This window comes from Mobula birostris, chromosome 15 (assembly GCF_030028105.1).
Source record: "Mobula birostris isolate sMobBir1 chromosome 15, sMobBir1.hap1, whole genome shotgun sequence".
NCBI classification, from domain to species: domain Eukaryota; kingdom Metazoa; phylum Chordata; class Chondrichthyes; order Myliobatiformes; family Myliobatidae; genus Mobula; species Mobula birostris.
In genome coordinates, this window is record NC_092384.1 from 719153 (window position 1) to 741407 (window position 22255).

The 22255-nt window shown below is 46.5% G+C and overlaps 1 pseudogene; it reads left to right on the top strand.

Annotated features, from left to right (window-relative positions):
* LOC140210349 (uncharacterized) overlaps positions 1–13507 on the top strand; it is a 61861-nt pseudogene extending 48354 nt beyond the window's left edge.
* Positions 13508–22255: the final 8748 nt, after the last annotated feature.

Consider the following 22255-nt stretch of genomic DNA (forward strand, 5'->3'; position numbering starts at 1 on the left):
TGTTGCGCGTCTCTTGTCAAACATGGCTCCTTCACCCTTCTGTTCTTTCCCCGTCTCAGTGGGACAAAACTCTGCAGAGCCCCATCCAAGTGAAGCCCAGAACGATTTCCACATTTCAATTGTGTGTTTCTGAGTGCATTCATCCCAGTTTGTACTCCCAGGTTCCTGCCCAATACCATCATAATCCAAACACCCGCCCCCCCCCACCCCAATTATTACTGCTGCAAGCAATCTTGTAGAACACTTGATTAAAGACCAATAAAATTTACAAGAAATTTGATCTGGACTGTTTTGCTTTTAGGGTAGGTCCCTTTTACCCTGGAATGTGAATATTGCGGTTAGGGCTTGAACAATGACTAATTATTCAATTACAATAATTAGTAATAAATAATGGTAATCTATTCAATGTATTTTTTAAGTAACTAACGGGGCGACACAGTGGTGTCTGTTTAGCGCAACACTTTGCAATTCGGTTCGATTCCCACTGCCACCTGTGAGGAGTTTATACGTTCTCCGCGTGACCGCGTGGGTTTCCTCCGGGTACTCCTGTTTCCTCCCAGAGACCTACTGGTTGGTAGGTTAACTGGTCATTGTAAATTGTCCTGTAATTAGGCTAGGGTTAATCAGGGGTGGCTGGCAGGGTAAGAAGGGCCTGTTCCATGCTGTATCTCAATAAATAATCAATAATAAATAAGTATATTAAAATGCTACTTTCCAAGTGAATAATTTCCTCCACTGTGTGTAACTTGGTATGGAACAGGTTTACACTTTGAAAAAGGTGGTACGAGCATTTCATTTCGGAACTTTGTATTTTATCAGCAAGCTACTTATTTGAAAATCAAGTAGTAACGGCAATCAGATCAGATCATTTCTTGACCTGTGAATGCTGTCTTGCAGTATACACCATTTGCGAGGCCACGACCAACAACTTGACCAAGTTGGTGGAGAAGTTTGGCAAAGACTGGGCAGAATCCACCATTGTGCCGAAAGTACTTGCCATGGCCAGTGACCCCAACTACCATCACATAATGACCATCCTGTTCTGCATTAACATGAGTATGGGTTTGACAATGTACTTGCCCATGGCCAGTGACCCCAACTACCTTCATAAAATGACCACCCTTTTTTGCATTAACGTGAGTATAGCTTTGAAAATACTTCAATTACACTTCACAAGCTGCTAAAATATTTCATGAATAAAACGTACAGTTAGAACACACACTTAAGAATAAAGGATTTAACAAAAATATTATGGATTTTTAATATGTTATTTGTGAATGTTTAGATTCTGCAAAAAATCAATTAACAACACTTTGCCAAAGCTGCTCCTTCCAATATTGACATCTGCTTGATACGAGCTTCTGTGCTTGCATTATTTGCTGAGGTGTAGTGGTGTTTTGTGTTTAATCTGCAAGGTATCTGGAGTAAAAATTGAGTTGAGGACGAGACTTTTTATGATTTCGTGAGCAGAGTTCCTAACCGTCCCTGTGGAAATGGACTGATGGTGTTAGCTGAAGGACAACTGATTTAATGACCTGTTGACCCACCTGATGGCTTACAGCTTTCAAGTTTTATTTCACAAGGGTCTGTTTCCGTGCTGTAGTGGACTATGGCTCTGTCTTTTGCTTAGAGATCTGAGTACCTTGAAATGGACATTATCTGGCTAAGGGAATTTTAAGTTTTTTGACGCAACTAGTTTCAAATTACAAGTGTACTTAAAGGCCCCCACAGTCATTCCAGTTGCAGAATTAACTTCTTTCCCTGGATTTATTTGATGGGCCTGGGCTTCGCTGGAGTTTGGGACAAGGTGAGGGGGAGATTCGATTGAAATGCCTAGATAGAATGGATGTTTCTAAAAGTGGGTGAGTCTAGGACCGGAGGGCACAGCCTTTGGAACAGAGGGATATCCCTTTAGAACGGAGATGAAGAATTTCTTTAGCCGGAGCGTGGTGAGTCTACGGAATTCATCGCCACAGATGGCAATGGAGGCCAAGTAATTGGGTATATTTAAAGTGGAGCTTGATAGGTTTTGGAGGGTGTCGAGAGGTCTGCACGACCTGGCGTTTTTGCGGTATCCTTAAGGACTCTCAAGAACGCAGGTGCGGCGGCCGCGGCCATTGCTGGGAGTGGACTTCAGGTTGGATGACAGTGGCCTGAGAGGGGAAAATGAAACGGTGTTCAGTCGATTTCAGCAATGAGCCAGGTTAAAAAGTTTAAAGAGTCGAGGGGGGAAAGACTAGCTTCTCCGTGAGGCTTTACAAACCTCAACAGTGAACCGACTGTCACTGTCAGCACTTGTCTCCACACTGAATTGACTTGCTGGCTGTGCCCTGCGACCATTGGGCCCCTGGCTCAGATAAAATGCTGAACTGGCTCCTTGGCTGTGGACGGCAACCATTGGGCCCCTGGACTGGTTTCACTTCTCTCAGCACGGAACTGACTCCCTTGCTGTGGCCTGCAACCATCTACAGATCTGAACTGGCTCCCTGCCTGTGGACCTAATTTCGGTGACTCTGCGGTTCATGTTCTGTGTCTTACTTGTTTACTATTTTTTTATTCTTGTTTGCCCGATTTCTTCTTTCTGGGCACATTGCATGTCTGACAGTCTTTGCTGCGCGAGATTCTTTTTCCATGGATTCTCTTGTGTTTCTTTGCTTGTAAGAAGACGAATCTCCTGCTTGTATATGGAGTTCATACTTTGGTAGTAATGTACTTTGAACTTTAGACCTCTGGATCAGCAGGAACACCTCAGAAAGATATGCCTGCGCGGGCTGGACCAAAACAGGGCTAACATCCTGCGGGAGTGCTCACTGGGATTCAAACTCATAGGGATGGGCCACAGGCCACATTTACAGTTGAGGTGGCAGTGCAGTTAAATATCGAAGGGAAACAAAGCGAGCCCAGTAAGGAGAGCAAACCTCAGTCTGATAAGAAATGCAAGATTATATCTATTTTGGTGTAAGCAACATTACTAGTAAAGCAAATGAGCTCACAGGAGGGTGATATTGTTACTGTCATAGAGAGGGTTGAATGAATGGCTGAACAATTCACTCAGTGAATGGTGTGTTGGGCGTGGCACCGTAATATTGATTTATTACTGAAATATTGAGGAGGAGGGCATTCTCGGACACACCTTACTAATCCACAAGCCTCTACTGGCGAACTTCCAGTAAGATGGTGGTGTGCTGGGGCGCAGCGGGTTCTACAGGGCCAGCCAAAGGTAAAGGTGTTATTGTCTTTTATTTATTTCTTTACGATCACAGACTCTGTTGGATGTTAAGCACTTAAAGAGTGCTGCGGGTCTACCCCATCAGCGTAGAAACTGAAGGAGCTGGACTTGGGGCAGATCGTGCTGCTCCCCGCGTCAGAGAGTCAGCAATGTGGTTGGCGTGCAGACTGGCAGCGAGCAATTGTCTTAGTCTCTTTTCTTGTGATCGCAAAACCCTGTTGGGCATTGTTAATGTGTAATGCTCGAAATCCATCTTGAACAAACAGGCTTTCCCACAGGATTATTGGTTCTTCCTCCTCGAAGCCATTCATCTGCACAAAGCACCTTGCATCATCCTCCTTCCCTCCTGTCTTCTCCCAGCTCCCGCCAAACAAAGACCTCTCTGCCTAGCATTCTCTAGCACCTTCTCCCAATTCTACCATCCTGATTGGATGACACCTCATTCCTGAGCTCAGACCCAAACAGGATGAAAGCAGAACAGATTGCTCTCAGAGAACTGCTAAAATGAAATGCCTACAGCATAGCAGTAAAAATCTGAACCAGGGCATTGACACTGACTGGGTCAGAATCCTGGATCACCCACCCGAACTGCATTGTGGGTGCACCCACACCTCAAGGACTGCAGCCCACCACAAAGGAATTAAATACCACTTCACCCTGTGATGCCCACACATTCCTTGGAGGAATATGCAAAAAGAGCTTCAAGTAACATTGTACAGGTCGTCCCTAGGAGTGGTCACATATGACAGCTCTCCCAGTATTCAGCATGAGGTGCAGAAGCAAGGAAATCAGAATCAGGTTTAGCGTCAGCAGCATAATGTTGTGAAATTTGTTGTCTTTGTGGCAGCAGTACAGTGCAACACATAATAATAGAGGAAACTGTGAATTACAGTAAATGTATAAAATAATAGTGCAGAAACAGAAATAAAAAGTAGTGAAGGTGTCCATTCAGAAATGGCAGAGGGGAAGAGACTGTTCTTGAATCGCTGAGTGTGTGCTTTCAGGCTTCTGTGCCTCCTTCCTGAGGGTCGCAGTGAGAAGAGGGCATGTCCTGGGTGGTGGGCTCCTTCACCATGGACGCTGCCTTTTTGAGGCATCGCTCCTGAAAGATGTCCTGGATACAAAGGAGAGAGGCAAAACACAGTTGTAGGAGTTATCAGGTTATAGCAGTACAGAACCTCAACTTCTCTGATATCAGCACAAAGGATTTCAAAGGGAACGGCCCAAAGGAGGGGGAATCCAGGAAAACTTCCTGAGAGAAGGACATGGCTGGAAAACTCAAACAGGGCAAGAAGCCGAGGTATTAGGAGTCTTTAGTGGGGTTGGATACGGATATGTTTCCAAGGCCTGATGAAATGTATCCTTGGCTGTTATGGGAAGAAAGGGCTGAGCTCCCAAGGTCTCTTCGGGAGTTCAGTGAAACCCTCTGTCACTGCTGCCCCTCCGTGATCTCTGCTTCCCTTCGACGGGAGTCAGTGAAACCTTCTCTCACTCTGTGATATCTGCTCAGCTCTTTACTTCATCCCTCCCCCCTCCTGGTTTCACCTATCACCTTGTATTTCTTTCTCCACTCACCTTCCCCCCCCCCAACTTTTATATCTACTCATCTTTTTTTTGCCCTCCTGCCGAAGGGTCTCGGCTGGAAATGCCGATTGTACTCTTTTCCACCGATGCTGCCTGGCCTGCAGAGTTCCTCCAGCATTTTGTGTGTGTTCCGAGGATCCTAGTAGTTTAAAATCCTAAATTGTCACAGAACAGGTGCCAGGTAACGGGATCCCAGCAGTACAGTGCCTTTCTTCGACGAAGGCAGCAACTGGTAACTACAGAGCTGTGAATCTAACATCAGTGGTAGAAGGGTAGTTGTAAAAAGTCCCGAGGGACGGGATTCAGCTGCACTTGGGCAGAGCTTCATCAGAAATGGTCAGTGTGCAAGTGGTGATTCTGTCGGCCAGTTTGAGTTTCTTGGAGTTACGGGTGTACTCGTGCAGTTGGTGTCGTCTACAGGGACTTCGGTAAAATCTTTTGACAAGATCCCCAAACGCATAAGAGACTGAGGCATCCGAAGCAACTTCACAAATTGGGTTCAGAGTTGATTTGCTGATCGGTATTGGCCATTTCTACCTTGGGGAAAAGTCTCTGGCTGTCCACTCTATCCACACCTCTCATCCTCCTTCACTCCAAAGAGAAAAAGCCCCAACTCACTCAACCTTTCCTCATGAGACACGCTCTCTAATGCAGGCAGCATCCTGGCAAGTCTCCTCTGCGTCCCCTCTAGACCTTCTCCATGCTTCCTATTTCAGGGCTACCAAAGCTGGACACCAGTGTGGTCTGACCAGAGTTTTATAGAGCTGCAACATTACCTCGCACTCTTGAACTCTACCCCCCAATTTATTCCACCCTCCCCCTGCCCCCGCATCATCGGGGAAGCCTAAAGCCCCCGAGGTTAAAAGTGAGAGAGAAAGATGTTAAAAAAGGACGTAAAGAACAAGATTTTCAGAAGTGGGCATGTGACTGGGGCTGAAAGAGAAATCTCTAGAGGTGGGTACAGTTACGTTGATAGGAAAGGCCGAGGCCCATTCTCCCACCCCTCACCCCATACGCACTCTCTCGCTCTTTCGCCTCTCTCACACTCACACTCTCTCTCCCCTGTCTGGTTTAACCTAGTGTTCACCCCTCTCCCCGAACCTGTTACCACCTCCGTTATTTATCAGAGTCCAACCCTTGTAGCTCTTTGTGTTCCTGCTGTCAGTCTGCACCTTCACACTATCCCTACCTTGTTCCATCTCCCTCGCGATGTGATTTCCTCATTCCCCCCGTCGTCCTCCGCCTGCCACTGTCTCTGCTCCTCCTTCGCTCCTCTCCTGCCATCAGTGCACCAGTCACCTCAGACTCCTTTCTCCCCACTATTCCACTGTACCCCCCCTCCCCGGTCCCGATGCAGGGTTTTGATCCAGTCTGCTTTCCTCCCACAGATCTGCTCCATTGAGCTCGTTTGTTGCTCTAGATTCCAGCTTCAGCAGTCACTTGTAATGCCCTCCCTGATTAGTGTAACACTCAAACCCTTCCCCCTGTCCCTAGGGCATCTGTAACCCAGGACGTTGTGCTCCTATCCCTCAACCATGTTCCTAGACTTACAGGAATAATATAATCCCTGTAGTGATTACTGGCCAGATCACCCGAGTTCTCTGTTAAAACCAGAATATAGTATCAATGGTAAGATGCTTGGCATTGTGGAGGATCGGAGAGATCTTGGGGTCCGTGTCCATAGGACACTCAAAGCTGTTGTGCAGGTTGACAGTGTTGTTAAGAAGGCGCATGGTGTGTTGGCATTCATCTACCGTGGGACTGAGTTCAAGAGCTGTGAGGTAATGTGTGGTAAACCATACATATATGTTGTAACTGGGTTACCTGTCTGGACAGGCCCCTCCGCTGACTGCTCCTGTGGCTCCTCCCACAGACCCCTGAATAAAGGCGATTGTGTCACTGCTCCCCCCTCAGTCCGGGGCAGATACTCAGCATGGTGGAGATCACATTTCACTGCTTTTGGAGCTATTGATAGTGCATCATAATGTTACAGCTATATAAGACCTCGGTCAGACCCCACTTGGAGTACTGTGTTCAGTTCTGGCCACCTCACGACAGGAAGGATGTGGATACTATAGAGAGAGTGCTGAGGAGATTTACAAGCATGAAGCCTGGATTGGAGGGTGTGCCTTATGAGAATAGGTTGAGTGAACTTAGCCTTTTCTCCTTGGAGCAATGAAGGATGAGAGGTGACCTGATAGAGGTGTACAAGATATTGAGAGGCATTGATCATGTGGATAGTCAGAGGCTTTTTCCCAGGGCTGAAATGGCTAGAACGAGAGGGCGTACTTTTAAGGTGCTTGGAATTAGGTACAAGGGGATGTCAGAGGTAAGTTTTTCATGCAGAGAGTGGTGGGTACGTGGAATGCACTGCTGGGGCAGTGGTGGAAGTGGATACAATAGGGCCTTTTAAGAGCCTCTTAGGTGCATGGAGCTTAGAAAAATAGAGGGCTATGCACTGGGGCAGGGGTGTCCAACATTTTTTGCACTGCGGACCGGTTTAATATTGACAATATTCTTGCAGACTGGGGGGTGGGGGGGCGGGGGTAAGGTTGCCAACGGACAAGAGTAGCAGTCAAATACGTTGTGTTTACCCTGAGAAAAACTGCCATGACCATGAACCCTTGCACGGGCACCAGTGTGCATGCGTGTGCGTGCCGATTTTTTTCTGCAAATCCTTTTTGGCGATTCTGTTCTGGGGGGGGGGTGTTAATCACGACCGGAATATAGGTGATAAGTGGCTAATACACTCAATTTCGTTTCTGAAAGGGTTTATCTAATGAATTTAGTATTAAACACACAGCGCATATTTTCCTCGCATGAATATAGTGATAAATCAATTATCAGGGGAGGACAGGGGAGCTTGAAGTAAGTGTTGAACAAATTTCAGTAGAAGTGGTAGAGGCAAGTTCAATATTATCAATTAAAGAAAAACTGGATCGGTATATGGACAGGAAAGGAATGGAGGGTTATGAGCTGAGTGCAGGTCGGTGGGACTAGGTGAGAGTAGAGTTCGGCACGGACTAGAAGGGCGAAGATGGCCTGTTTCCATGCTTTAATTGTTATATGGTTATATAAGTCACTTATAAATCAATAGCATCATAACCTTTTAAGTAACATTTGGATGTTAAACACACAGCACATATTTTCCCTGTATGAACATATAAAATCATTGCAACACACCAATATTGCTGAATCAGTGGGAGTCCTGGGCTTGTTTCCCTGCAACAAGACAGTCCTATCGCAGGCTGATGGGAGACAGCAATACTCGAAGGGGTTCCTTATGTCCAGTCTATTCCGCAATTTAGTTTTCATTGCATTATTTGCAGAGATATGTTGGAAATGGAAGCAATGTTTTCAGTGCTTTTGTGGCTACCTCAGGATATTTAGCGTTGACTTTGATCCAGAATGCCGGCAGAGATGTTATGTCAAACATACTTTTCAGCCCGCTGTCATTTGCAAGCTCGAGGAGTTGATCTTCTTCCTGCGCTGACATGGATGACATGCGGGCAATGACCTCGCGTGCGTTCAAGCTGAACAGGGCGTGACAGGAAACGAGGAAAGGTGCAGCAACTCCAATCACCAAATCATATCGTTTCCTCGTGGCCCGGTGGTTGGGGACTGCTGCACTAGGGAAATTCTAAGCAGTTTCTAGAGTAGGTTACGTGGTCGCACAACATTGTCAGCCGAAGGGCTTGTAATGTGCTGCGAATTTCTATGTTCGGAAACAGATGCAGTTAAACCTCCCAGCCCTCTCGTGCTCCCTCACTTATTTCTGCCTGCTCTGCTTACCGGACCTGCCTGTTTAGTTGGTTTGACATAGAATTCTGACTCAACACCTGCTACACTAGTATTCTCTGTCCCAGCCCTGCTGCCTCACTAGCTTAAACACTCCCAAAGTGCTCGAGCAAAGGTATGGATAAAAGGGATGCACAGAGGCGGTTTCCAATAGTGCAAGAGTCTGGGACCAGAGGGCACAGCCTCAGAATAGAAGGACGTCCCTTTAGAGCAGAGGTGAGGAGGAATTTCTTTAGCCAGAGGGTGGTGAATCTGTGGAATTCATTGCCACAGACGGCTTTGGAGGCCAAGTTATTGAGTATATTTAAAGTGGAGGTTGATAGATTCTTGATTAGTTAAGGGCGTGAAAGGATACAGGAGAAGGCAGAAGAATGGGGTTGAAAGGAAAAATAAATCAGCCATGATGGAATGGCAGAGGGGACTCATAGAAACAAAGTAAACCTACAGCACAATACAGGCCCTTTGGCCCACAAAGTTGTGCCGAACATGTCCTTACCTTAGAAATTACTCAGCTTACCTATAGCCCTCTATTTTTCTAAGCTCCATGTACCTATCCAAAAGTCTCTTAAAAGACCCTATCATATCTGCCTCCACCACCGATGCCGGTAGCCCATTCCATGCATTCACCACTCTCTGAGTAAAAAACTTACCCCTGACATTTCCTCTGTACCTACTCCCCGGCACCTTAAACCTGTGTCCTCTTGTGGCAACCATTTCAGACCTGGGAAAAAGGCTCTGACTATCCACACGATCAATGCCTCTCATCATCTTACACACCTCTATCAGGTCACCTCTCATCCTCCGTCGATCCAAGGAGAAAAGGCCGAGTTCACTTAACCCATTCTCATAAGTCCTGCTCCCCAATCCAGGCAACATCCTTGTAAATCTCCTCTGCCCTCTGCACCCTTTCTATGGCTTCCACATTCTTCTTGTAGTGAGGCGACCACAGTACTACAAGTGGGGTCTGACCAGGGTCCTATATAGCTGCAACATTACCTCTTGGCTCCTGAATTCAGTTCCACGATTGATGAAGGCCAATACACTGTATGCCTTCTTAACCACAGAGTCAACCTGCGCAGCAGCTTTGAGTGTCCTATGGACTCGGACCCCAAGATCCCACTGATCCTCCACACTGCCAAGAGTCTTACCATTAATACTATATTCTGCCATCATATTTGACCTACCAAAATGAACCACTTCACACTTATCTGGGTTGAACTTCATCAGCCACTTCTCAGCCCAGTTTTGCATCCTATCAATGTCCCGCTGTAACCTCTGATAGCCCTCCACACTATCCACAACACACACAACCTTTGTGTCTCAGCAAACTTACTAAGCCATCCCTCCACTTCCACTTCCTCATCCAGGTCATTTATAAAAATCATGAAGAGTAAGGGTCTCAGAACAGATCCCTGAGGCTGACCTCCATGCAGAATATGACCCGTCTACAACCACTCTTTGCCTTCTGTGGGCAAGCCGGTTCTGGATCCACAAAGCAATGTCCCCTTGGATCCCATGCCTCCTTACTTTCTGAATAAGCCTTGCATGGGGTACCTTATCAAATGCCTTGCTGACATCCATATACACTACATCTACTGCTCTTCCTTCATCAATGTGTTTAGTCGCATCCTCAAAAAATTCAATCAGGCTTGTATGGCACGACTTGCCCTTGACAAAGCCATGCTGACTATTCCCAAACATGCTATACCTCTCCAAATGTTCATAAATCCTGCCTCTCAGGATCTTCTCCATCAACTTACCAACCACTGAGGTAAGACTCATTGGTCTATAATTTCCAGGGCTATCTCTACTCCCTTTCTTGAATGAAGGAACAACATCCGCAACCCTGCAATCCTCTAGAACCTCTCCCGCCCCCATTGATGATGCAAAGATCATCGCCAGAGGCTCAGCAATCTCCTCCCTTGCCCCCTACAGTAGCCTGGGGTACATCTCATCCGGTCCTGGTAACTTATCCAACTAGTTGCTTTCCAAAAAGCTCCAGCACATCCTCTTTCTTAATAAATATATACTCAAACTTTTCAGTCTGCTGCAAGTCATCACGACAATCACCAAGATCCTTTTCCATAGTGAATACTGAAGTGAAGTATTCATTAAGTACCTCTGCTATTTCCTCCGGTTCCATACACACTTTCCCACTGTCACACTTGATAGATCCTATTCTTTCACGTCTTATCCTCTTGCTCTTCACGTACTTGTAGAATGCCTTGGGGTGTTCCTTAATCCTGCCTGCCAAGGCCTTCTCATAGCCTCTTCTGGCTCTCCTAATTTCCTTCTTAAGCTCCTTCCTAATAGCCTTATAATCTTCTAGATCTCTAACATTGCCTAGCTCTCTGAACCTTTTGTAAGCTTTTCTTTTCTTCTTGACTAGATTTATTACAGCCTTTGTACACCACGGTTCCTGTACCCTACCATAACTTCCCTGTCTCATTGGAACGTACCTATGCAGAATTCCACACAAATATCCCCTGAACATTTGCCATATTTCTTCCGTACTTTTCCCTAAGAACATCTGTTTCCAGTTTAAGCTTCCAGTTTCCTGCCTGATAGCCTCATATTTCCCCTTGCTCCAATTAAACCCTAACTTGTCTGCTCCTATCCCTCTCCAATGCTATGGTAAAGGAGATAGAATTATGATCACTATCTCCAAAATGCTCTCCCAGTGAGAGGTTCATTTCCCAATACCAGATCAAGTACAGCCTCTCCTCTTGTAGGCTTATCTACATATTGTGTCAAGAAACCTTCCTAAACACACCTAACAAATTCTACCCCATCTTAAACCCCTTGCTCTTGGGATATGCCAATCGATATTTGGGAAATTAAAGCCTCCCATCATGACAACTCTGTTATTATTACACCTTTCCAGGATCTGTTTCCCTATCTGCTCCTCGATATCCCTGATACTATTGGGTGGCCTATGAAAAACACCCAGTAAAGTTATTGACCCCTTCCTGTTCCTAACCTCCACCCATAGAGACCCCATAGACAATCCTTCCATGGCGTCCACCTTTCCTGCAGCTGTGACACTATCTCTGATCAACAATGCCATGCCCCCACCTCTTTTGCCTCCCTCCCTGTCCTTTTTGAAACATCTAAAACCCGGCAATTGAAGTAACCATTCCTGTCCCTGAGCCACCCAAGTCTCTGTAATGGCCACCACATCATATCTCCAAGTACTGATCCACGCTGTAAGCTCATCTGCTTTGTTCACAACACTCCTTGCGTTAAAATAGATGCATCTCAAACCTTCGGTCTGAGAGCATCCCTTTTCTATCACCTGCCTATCCTCCCTCTCGCACTGTCTACAAGCTTTCTCTATTTGTGAGCCAACCTCCTCTTCCCTAGTCTCTTCAGTTTGGTTCCCACACCCCAACCATTCTAGTTTAAACTCTCCCCAGTAGCCTTAGCAAACCTCCCTGCCGGCATGTTGGTCCCCCTTGGATTGAAGTGCAACCCGTTCTTTTTCTACAGGTCACACCTGCCCCAAGAGAGGTCCCAATGATCCAGAAATCTGAATCCCTGCCCCCTGCTCCAATCCCTCAGCCACGCATTTATCCTCCACCTCATTTACCCCTGACATCTCCTCTGTACCCACTCCCAAGCACCTTAAAACTATGCCCTCTTGTTCTAACCATTTCAGCCCTGGGAAAAAGCCTCTGACTATTCACACAATGCCTCTCATTATCTTGTTCACCTCTGTCAGGTCACCCCTTATCCTCTGTTGCTCCAAAGAGAAAAGGCTGAGTTCACTCAACCTATTCTCATAAAGCATGTTCCCCAATCCAGGCAACATCCTTGTAAATCTCCTCTGCACCCTTTCTGTGGTTTCCACATCCTTCTTGTAGTGAGGTGACCAGAACTGAGCACAGTACTCTAAATGGGGTCTGACCAGGGTCCTATATAGCTGTAACATTACCTCTTGGCTCTTAAACTCAATCCCATGATTGATGAAAGCCAATGCACCGTATGCCTCCTTAACCACAGAGTCAACCTGCATAGCAACTTTGAGTGTCCTATGGACTCAGACCCCAAGATCCCTCTGATCCTTCACAGTGCCAAGAGTCTTACCACTAATGCTATATTCTGCCATCATATTTGACTCGGTAGCCTAATTCCGGTCTTGCGTCTAATAGTCTTGGTCCCCTCTTGGCTCGGGTCACCTTGCCATGGAAGAGACCCCAGTGATGCTGTCTGATCTGCACCCACACTTTGTCTCTACGTTTCAGCCGTCCTGCCTTCCTGTTTCTAAACTCGCTCGTACATGGCAGAAGGGGTAGTCCAGCGATTACAATATACCACCACTTCTTCTTTACAACTTGTCTATTGATCTGTAAATCTCTGTTGCAGGACCTCATCTCTCTCCTTGCAGATGATCATTGGTGCCAGCCTGGACTATGCCTTCTTATCATGGGGCAAAATACATTCTGAGCGTCGCACAAATCAGATCGATGATCTTTTCTTCAGTCTTGCTTCGTGAAGGTCGGGGCTGTGAATGAACGTTTGCATTTTCTGCTGTTTTTTTTAGGTGTTGTCTGAAGCCTGTAGCCAAGAAATCACAGCAAAGCACATGCTACTGACGGTTCTCCAGATGGCAGGCGATCAGGTGGCAAATGTTCACTTCGACGTGGCTAAATCATTGCAGAAAATAGAACCGGTTTTAGATGCCAGGTAAGTATTTGAGTTGGGGCTTTTAACCCGGCCTGCGGAGAATGTTTTGTCTCCGGTTTGGAATGGAAGTTGAGACGCCACTGTGGTGGCGTTTAGTGATGGAGTCGCACCGTCTTTTGTCCCCACAGGTCCATTCCAGCCAAGACCACCGTCTCTGCCGGTCCCATCGTCCCAGCTTCTCAACCTGGGGTTCATGGACCTCTAGCGTAATGGTCCATGGCACCAAAATAGTTGTGAACCCTTGCTCTAAACCCTTCCTGTCCGCGTACCTGTCCGTTTAAAAGTTGTTAATGTACCTGCCTCAACCAGTTCCTCTGGCAGCTCATTCCATGTGCTGCTTGGGGGAGGGGCATAAACTTAACCCTCGGGCCTCCCCTTCCCCTGTGGTGTTTGCCTCACTTTCCTGCTTGACCTGGATCCTTTGGTACCCTTAAACGATCTTCTTCTCTGTCCAGAGAGTAAGACCATAAGACACAGGAGCAGAAACAGGCTGTCCGGCCCATTGATACTGCACGGCTATTCTATCATGGCTGATTTATTATTCCCCTCAAACCCACTCGCCTGCCTTCTCCCCATTTCTTTTTAAAAAAGGACATCCTCACCAAGAACATTTAGTGGCCCGTTTCTACCCTCCGAGTTACTTGTTTTAGGTCTCTCCACTGCCTTTGTATTCCAAGGGCCTCATTTTACTACAGCTTTCCCAAGCCATGTGCAATATTCCTTTTTGTAAGGTTGTAAGTCTGACCTTGCACTCTCTCTCTCATCACCCACGCTACCTGAGGAACTCCAGTTAACTGGCCTTTTTAAAGAGTCCCACATGTCAGAGGTGTTGTTTGCCCCTCGAGCAGCTGCTTTCCAGTTTACCTTCTCCTGTTCCTGCCTAACACTGTTACACTTAGCCCTTCTGCACCTCAGCACCTTCACCCAAGGATCAGTTTTAATCCGTAACTATCTTAAAACTGAGGGAATTACAATCATGGTTGAAAATTTGATCATCTGGCCCGGCTCATTTCCTCGTAAGCTCTGTTACGTCGCCATGCCAACTTGGAGTGTCTGCATACTGTCTGGTGTAACCCCCCCTAGACACAGTTATCAGTTTTGACCCATTGAAGCCTCTGGTGCTCAGGAAGTTCCATTCAGTACTGGGGAAGTTGACATCAGCCACTCAGTGACCCTATTTTTAAGTCTTTCCGTGACTAGGGTTGAGGGGGATAATAAATTGGCTGTGATGGAATGGCAGAGTAGACTCGATGGGCTGAATGGCCTGATTTTGCTCCTGTGTGGCATGGTTGTATCTGCCTGTATATCTGTTCCCCAGCTCCCAGTGGCCTTTTGGGAGCCTAGCACAGTAATTAAACCATTTTGTTCGTGTGTCATGCAATATATGTCATCTGCATGGACTTCAGTGAGACCTTTGACAGGGTCCCGCACGGGAGGCTGGTCCTTATTGTTAAAACTTCTGGCAAGCTGGCAACATGGGTTAAAAGTTGGCTGAGGGTGGTGGAGGGTGTTTCAAGCAAAGCTTGGGTTCTGGATATAGTCAGTTGTACCATATAGAAGCATGCCCTCTTGTCCATTGCATCTATACTGACAATCACTCCTTGCTATAGTGAACCCACTCAGCCACACTAACTCCACATCCCTCTGTCTTGCTCACTGAACTTGCCCACAATGTTGTGCCAAACTAATTCTTGCTTTTCAGTCCGGACGAAGGGTCTGGGCCCGAAATGTCACCTGTTTATTCATTTCCATAGGTGCTACCTGACCTGCTGAGGTCCTCCAGCATTTTGTGCGTGTTGCTCTGGATTTCCAACACCTGCAGACTTTATAACTAAAGCAGCGCCTAATTGAACCGTGTCCTTTCGCCCGCATGTGGCTGATATCCTCCATTCTCCGCACATTCATTTGCCTGTCCAACAGTGTAAATACTTCAACGCTCACACAAAATGCTGGAGGAACTCAGCAGGTCAGGCAGCATCCATGGAAATGAATAACCAGTCGACGTTTCAGACCGTGACCCTTCATTGGATCGTAAACACTTCTTTCATACCTGCATCCACTTCCACCAGAGCCGTCGGTGTGTTCCAGGCATGTTTCCCCCGCCATCCGAAGGTAGAGCATTACTTTGCGCAGGAGACCATGACTGGTAAGTTGTGGCTTTGGACCCAGCTCAGTACGAGCATAAGCATTCTCCCTTCAAGCAGCTGTGGCCTTCATTGTCCCAGAGTCTGTCACTGGGTCTCTGAAGATGAGCACAAGACAAGATGGGTGTCTGCTGGGTTCCTGCTGTATGTGTACTGATGGTAGAAAAGGCTCTTTAAACTAAAGATGTGTGCCTTGTAATCTGCGCGTGTAACTAGTGAGGGTCAGGGAAAAACATGCAGTGCTCAGCAAGTTCAATAAAGAGGATAAAACACAGATTATGGATTCAAAACTGAACCAGCAAGAGGGTTATTCGAGGAGCTGGAACAATGCTGTGATATTTGGAACTCTTTCCAGTTAGAGGGATTTGCTAATTGTTCAGAATTATAAACCTTGTTAGAGAGCCAAACATGAAGTTCTCAGTTCTGTCTCTTACTTGCCTCCCTGTTTCTGTAGGCTGAATATTTTAAGAACTAGTCCAGAGTTTTGAGTACAATCCTCAGTAAAGAGTTCTGTGTTTATATTAGGTGATTTTTAGGGTTCAGGAATGGGTGTTAAAATCAAGTGCCAGACATCCCACCTAGCAAAAACTCATTTCAGGGAGGTAACACCATCAATTTGCGGGAGACTTCCGGGAGAGCTGGGATGTCTGCAATAAAGTAGCTCCTTAGCAGCTAGCCAGCCAGTTTAAATAACGTTAGCTATGCTAATGAACGGATGACACCTGTTAAACTCACCTCAACACGTCTTTTAAAGTCTTAACCCACCATGGGCAATAGAAAAGTCACTGTTGCAAGCAGTACAGCGAGCAACACTGTCATTATTTTGACCCCTATTAGGCAGGGGTACACTTTAGTGTAGTCTGGGGTGACGTACGTTTTATATTTTTTTGGAACACTCTGCCATGGTGCTCTCTCTCTCTCTTTCTCTCTCTCTCTCTCTCTCGCAGTCACTCGCGCGCTCTCAAGCGCTCTCGCTGTCTCTCGCTCTCTCGCTTGCTTTCTCACTCTCACACTCGCTTGCTTGCTCTCACTCTCATGCTCACGCTCTCTCTCACTCGCTTGCTTGTTCTTGCTCTCTTGCGCCCACGCTCTCTCTCGTGGTCTCTCTGATGCTCTCTCTTGCTTTCTCTCCCTCGCTCTCAAAAAAATTGATTTCCATGATATTGTATATAATTTGTGGGCATCAGGGAGCCGCTATTCATATGCAGGAGACTCCCGAGACTTCCGGGAGAGGTGGGATGTCTGTAGTGCTGCCATTCAATAGGTCTTACAGTGACTGAGGCCTCCGTCGGTCAGAGTCGACCATGAATGTTGTGTCCTAGCTGTCTAGATACGCAAGCTTGGGCAGTACGATATGGAGAGCAAGCTGTTGCCCCATGTAGCAAGTTCCCCCTCTGCACGCACCCAAAGGAACGGCACATACAGTTTGGTACCAGGAGCACCGCAGGAGTTGTCAGTCAGCGTAGGACTGCCTTAGAGACTCCAGCTCCAGGTTTACTCCTGAAGCCTTCTCTGTGAGTGGGTACAGCCGCAAGGCAGCGGAGGTTTGAGATCAGAATTTTCCTTCTCCTAGATGAGCTGACGAGTCCCATCTGCCCAAATAGGTCTGGAAGCAACAGGAATTAAGAGTTGGCAATTCTATGAATTCACTTGCAATATTTTAGAAATGACATACTCCATCGCTAGAATTCCCACAAGTTGTTGTCATAGCTTACAGATAGATATATGTTCTGATTATCTTCAGAAACGTTCACATTTTGTCTCCTTTTACTATCTAATCTGCACATGTTCCTTCTTATCTAGTTCTTGCCTTATCGTAGAAAGGAGTGAAGAAACGGCTCTCCAGACTTGCAACGAGATCTGCCGCCGACATCTTTGAAAACCTTCTTCCACTCTCTCTTTGTACCGTATCGGAAAAAGGAAAGTTACGTCACATCCGGAGTTTCTCCAGTTAGTGGACGATTTCCCTCCACGCCTCTCTGACGTAGTGGGGAACCGCGTACGAAGCAAGTTACAGCAGTGGTTTGCCATTGCCTCCTGCTGGCTGAGTTTCCAAAGAGATCACCAGCTCGTAACCCAGCACGGATGGAAAGCGTGCAGGGGAGCCGGCTGGATTCGAACTCGGGGTGATGCCACCACATCACCAGCCAGGTCAGCCTACTGTATAATATGGGGACTACTTTATGTTGTAGTAACATGTCATTGCATGCGCTATTAGGCGCACATTGATACGTATGTGTGTGTTCTGCATTTGTTTTCTACGAGTAAAGAACCATGAAACTTAGCTCCCGTCTCCAGCGTTTTAATTAATAGCATTGTTGTGTAGCCAGGCCACATACACAACACTCTTAAAAGAATTACCCCTGGAAAATGTAACCGTCTCGTAGGTAGTGTCACTGGATTTTAGCTGCCTTGTAGATTCTAGTTCTGCAGTCTTTCTGCTGTCTAAATTTAGCTTGAGTGATCATAGTCGTCTACTCCGCATATTTATTTTCATTGACTGTAGTGTACCCGGTGGCATTGTGAATCCGATGGGTTTAGCGTTTACCCTAACCCTAACGCACTACCCAGCCATACACCCCAGCACAACAATACCAACCCTTCAGCACACCCCCATAAACCCTAGCCCTCCCCCCACCCGGGAGCCAGGTTCACCCCACATCACCAACACCACGCCACCCCGCAAACATCCCCAAACCTAAACACTCACCCTAAGCATAACTTCCAATGGACCGCGCACCCCAACTAAACCAGACAGCAGCCCAAATAACCCAAACCACACCACACAAAAGGGCCCATGTAACAGTCCTTTACCCTACCCCTAAACCTATCACCTCCCACCCTGCTAAACTCCCCCATATACCCAAGCCCTTACCCCATCAAGGGGCCAAATTCACCCAATATCACCAGTAGTTAGGCTCCTATTTCAGTCCCCCCCCCACTGCAAAGGCCAAACAACCCCCCCCCGCCCGCAATACCATTTGCCATCCCACCCCACCTCCCTTCGCCGTGAATCCTCAACCCCCATTACCTAACTCTACCCCCAGGCATGTCCCTCCCCACACACCCCTCAATTAGCTACCGCACCACCCCAGAACACAGCACCCAGTCCCTATAAAAAGACCCCAAATCCAAAACACTATCCATCGGCAATAACTCCATCATTTTAACTTAAACTCCAGAATGGAGGATAAAGAGGAGGAAGATCCCAGTAAAGGCAAGTCGAGAACCGAGATGATGACAACGTGGGCCAAAAACAAAGTGGCAGGGTGAAGTGATAATGCATCTCCAGTAAGAGATCCACAAACACTAGAGGGATATTTTGCCCACTGCCCGCATACTCACATCGAAGTCGAACTCGAAATCGAAATCTAACTAAGTCGAACCTGAACTTGAACTAAAACTCAAAGACGAATTTGAACTCGAACTCGAAGTCGAACGCCAACTCCAACTCGAAGTCGAACTCGAAGTCCAATTCGATGTCAAACTCGAACTCGAACTCCAAGTCGAAGTCGAACCCGAACTCGAAGTCGAAGTCAAACTTGAACTCGAACTCAAACTCAAAGTCAAATTCGAACTCAAACTCGAAGATGAACTGGAACTCGAACTCGAAGACCCTAAACCTAATGCGAGGACCGAAATGATGATGATGACGTGGGCCAAAAACAAAGTGGCAGGGTAAAGTGATACTGCATCTCCAGTACGAGATCCACAAACACTAGAGGGATATTTTGCCCACTACCCGCAAACTCGCATCAAATTTCAATTCGAAATCGAACTCGAACTCGAACTCCAAGTCGAAATAGAATTCGAAGTCGAAATTGAACTCGAAGATGAACTCGATGGCAAACTCGAAGACCCTAACCCTAATGCGAGGACCGAGATGATGATGATGTGGGCCAAAAGCAAAGTGGCAGGGTAAAGTGATACTGCATTTCCAGTACGAGATCCACAAACACTAGAGGGATATTTTGACAACTGCCCGCAAATTTGTATCAAGTCGAAATCGAAGTCAAGCTTGAACTCAGACTCGAAATTGAACTCCAAGTCGAACTCCAACTCGAAGCCGAACTTGAAGTCGAACTCGAACTCAAACTCGAGGTCGAACTCCAACTCGAAGTCGAAGTTGAAATCGAAGTCGAACCTGAAGTCGAAATCGAAGTCGAACCTGAAGTCGAAATCGAACTTGAAGTCGAATTCGAACTCAAAGTCGAATTCGAAGTCTAACTCGAAGTCGAATTTGAAGACCCTAACTCTAATGCGAGGAGCGAGATGATGATGACGTGGACCAAAAACAAAGTGGCAGGGTAAAGTGATACTGCATCTGCAGTACGAGATCCACAAACACTAGAGGGATATTTTGCCCACTATCCGCAAACTCGCATCAAAGTCCAATTCGAAGTCGAACTTGAACTCGAACTCCAAGTCGAAATTGAAGTCGAAGTCGAAATCGAACTCGAAGATGACCTCGATATCAAACTCGAAGACCCTAACTCTAATGCGAGGACCGAGATGATGATGACGTGGGCCAAAAACAAAGTGGCAGGGTAAAGTGATACTGCATCTCCAGTACGAGATCCACAAACACTAGAGGGATATTTTGCCCACTACCCGCAAGCTCGCATCAAATTTCAATTCGAAATCGAACTCGAACTCGAACTCCAAGTCGAAATAGAATTCGAAGTCGAAATTGAACTCGAAGACGAACTCGATGGCAAACTCGAACTCAAACGCGAGGTCGAACTCGAACTCGAAGTCGAAGTTGAAATCGAAGTCGAACCTGAAGTCGAAATCGAAGTCGAACCCGAAGTCGAAATCGAACTCGAAGTCGAACTCGAACTCAAAGTCGAATTCGAAGTCTAACTCGAAGTCGAATTTGAAGACCCTAACTCTAATGCGAGGAGCGAGATGATGATGACGTGGACCAAAAACAAAGTGGCAGGGTAAAGTGATACTGCATCTGCAGTACGAGATCCACAAACCCTAGAGGGATATTTTGCCCACTATCCGCAAACTCGCATCAAAGTCCAATTCGAAGTCGAACTTGAACTCGAACTCCAAGTCGAAATTGAAGTCGAAGTCGAAATCGAACTCGAAGATGACCTCGATATCAAACTCGAAGACCCTAACTCTAATGCGAGGACCGAGATGATGATGACGTGGGCCAAAAACAAAGTGGCAGGGTAAAGTGATACTGCATCTGCAGTACGAGATCCACAAACACTAGAGGGATATTTTGCCCACTATCCGCAAACTCGCATCAAAGTCCAATTCGAAGTCGAACTTCAACTCGAACTCCAAGTCGAAATCGAAGTTGAAGTCGAAATCGAACTCGAAGATGACCTCGATATCAAACTCGAAGACCCTAACTCTAATGCGAGGACCAAGATGATGATGACGTGGGCCAAAAACAAAGTGGCAGGGTAAAGTGATACTGCATCTCCAGTACGAGATCCACAAACACCAGAGGGATATTTTGCCCACTGCCCGCAAACTCGCATCAAATTTCAATTCGAAATCGAACTCGAACTCGAACTCCAAGTCGAAATAGAATTCGAAGTCGAAATTGAACTCGAAGACAATCTCGATGGCAAACTCGAACTCAAACGCGAGGTCGAACTCGAACTCGAAGTCGAAGTTGAAATCGAAGTCGAACCTGAAGTCGAAATCGAAGTCGAACCTGAAGTCGAAATCGAACTTGAAGTCGAATTCGAACTCAAAGTCGAATTCGAAGTCTAACTCGAAGATGAACTGGAACTCGAACTCGAAGACCCTAAACCTAATGCGAGGACCGAAATGATGATGATGACGTGGGCCAAAAACAAAGTGGCAGGGTAAAGTGATACTGCATCTCCAGTACGAGATCCACAAACACTAGAGGGATATTTTGCCCACTACCCGCAAACTCGCATCAAATTTCAATTCGAAATCGAACTCGAACTCGAACTCCAAGTCGAAATAGAATTCGAAGTCGAAATTGAACTCGAAGATGAACTCGATGGCAAACTCGAAGACCCTAACCCTAATGCGAGGACCGAGATGATGATGATGTGGGCCAAAAGCAAAGTGGCAGGGTAAAGTGATACTGCATTTCCAGTACGAGATCCACAAACACTAGAGGGATATTTTGACAACTGCCCGCAAATTTGTATCAAGTCGAAATCGAAGTCAAGCTTGAACTCAGACTCGAAATTGAACTCCAAGTCGAACTCCAACTCGAAGCCGAACTTGAAGTCGAACTCGAACTCAAACTCGAGGTCGAACTCCAACTCGAAGTCGAACCTGAAGTCGAAATCGAACTTGAAGTCGAATTCGAACTCAAAGTCGAATTCGAAGTCTAACTCGAAGTCGAATTTGAAGACCCTAACTCTAATGCGAGGAGCGAGATGATGATGACGTGGACCAAAAACAAAGTGGCAGGGTAAAGTGATACTGCATCTGCAGTACGAGATCCACAAACACTAGAGGGATATTTTGCCCACTATCCGCAAACTCGCATCAAAGTCCAATTCGAAGTCGAACTTGAACTCGAACTCCAAGTCGAAATTGAAGTCGAAGTCGAAATCGAACTCGAAGATGACCTCGATATCAAACTCGAAGACCCTAACTCTAATGCGAGGACCGAGATGATGATGACGTGGGCCAAAAACAAAGTGGCAGGGTAAAGTGATACTGCATCTCCAGTACGAGATCCACAAACACTAGAGGGATATTTTGCCCACTACCCGCAAGCTCGCATCAAATTTCAATTCGAAATCGAACTCGAACTCGAACTCCAAGTCGAAATAGAATTCGAAGTCGAAATTGAACTCGA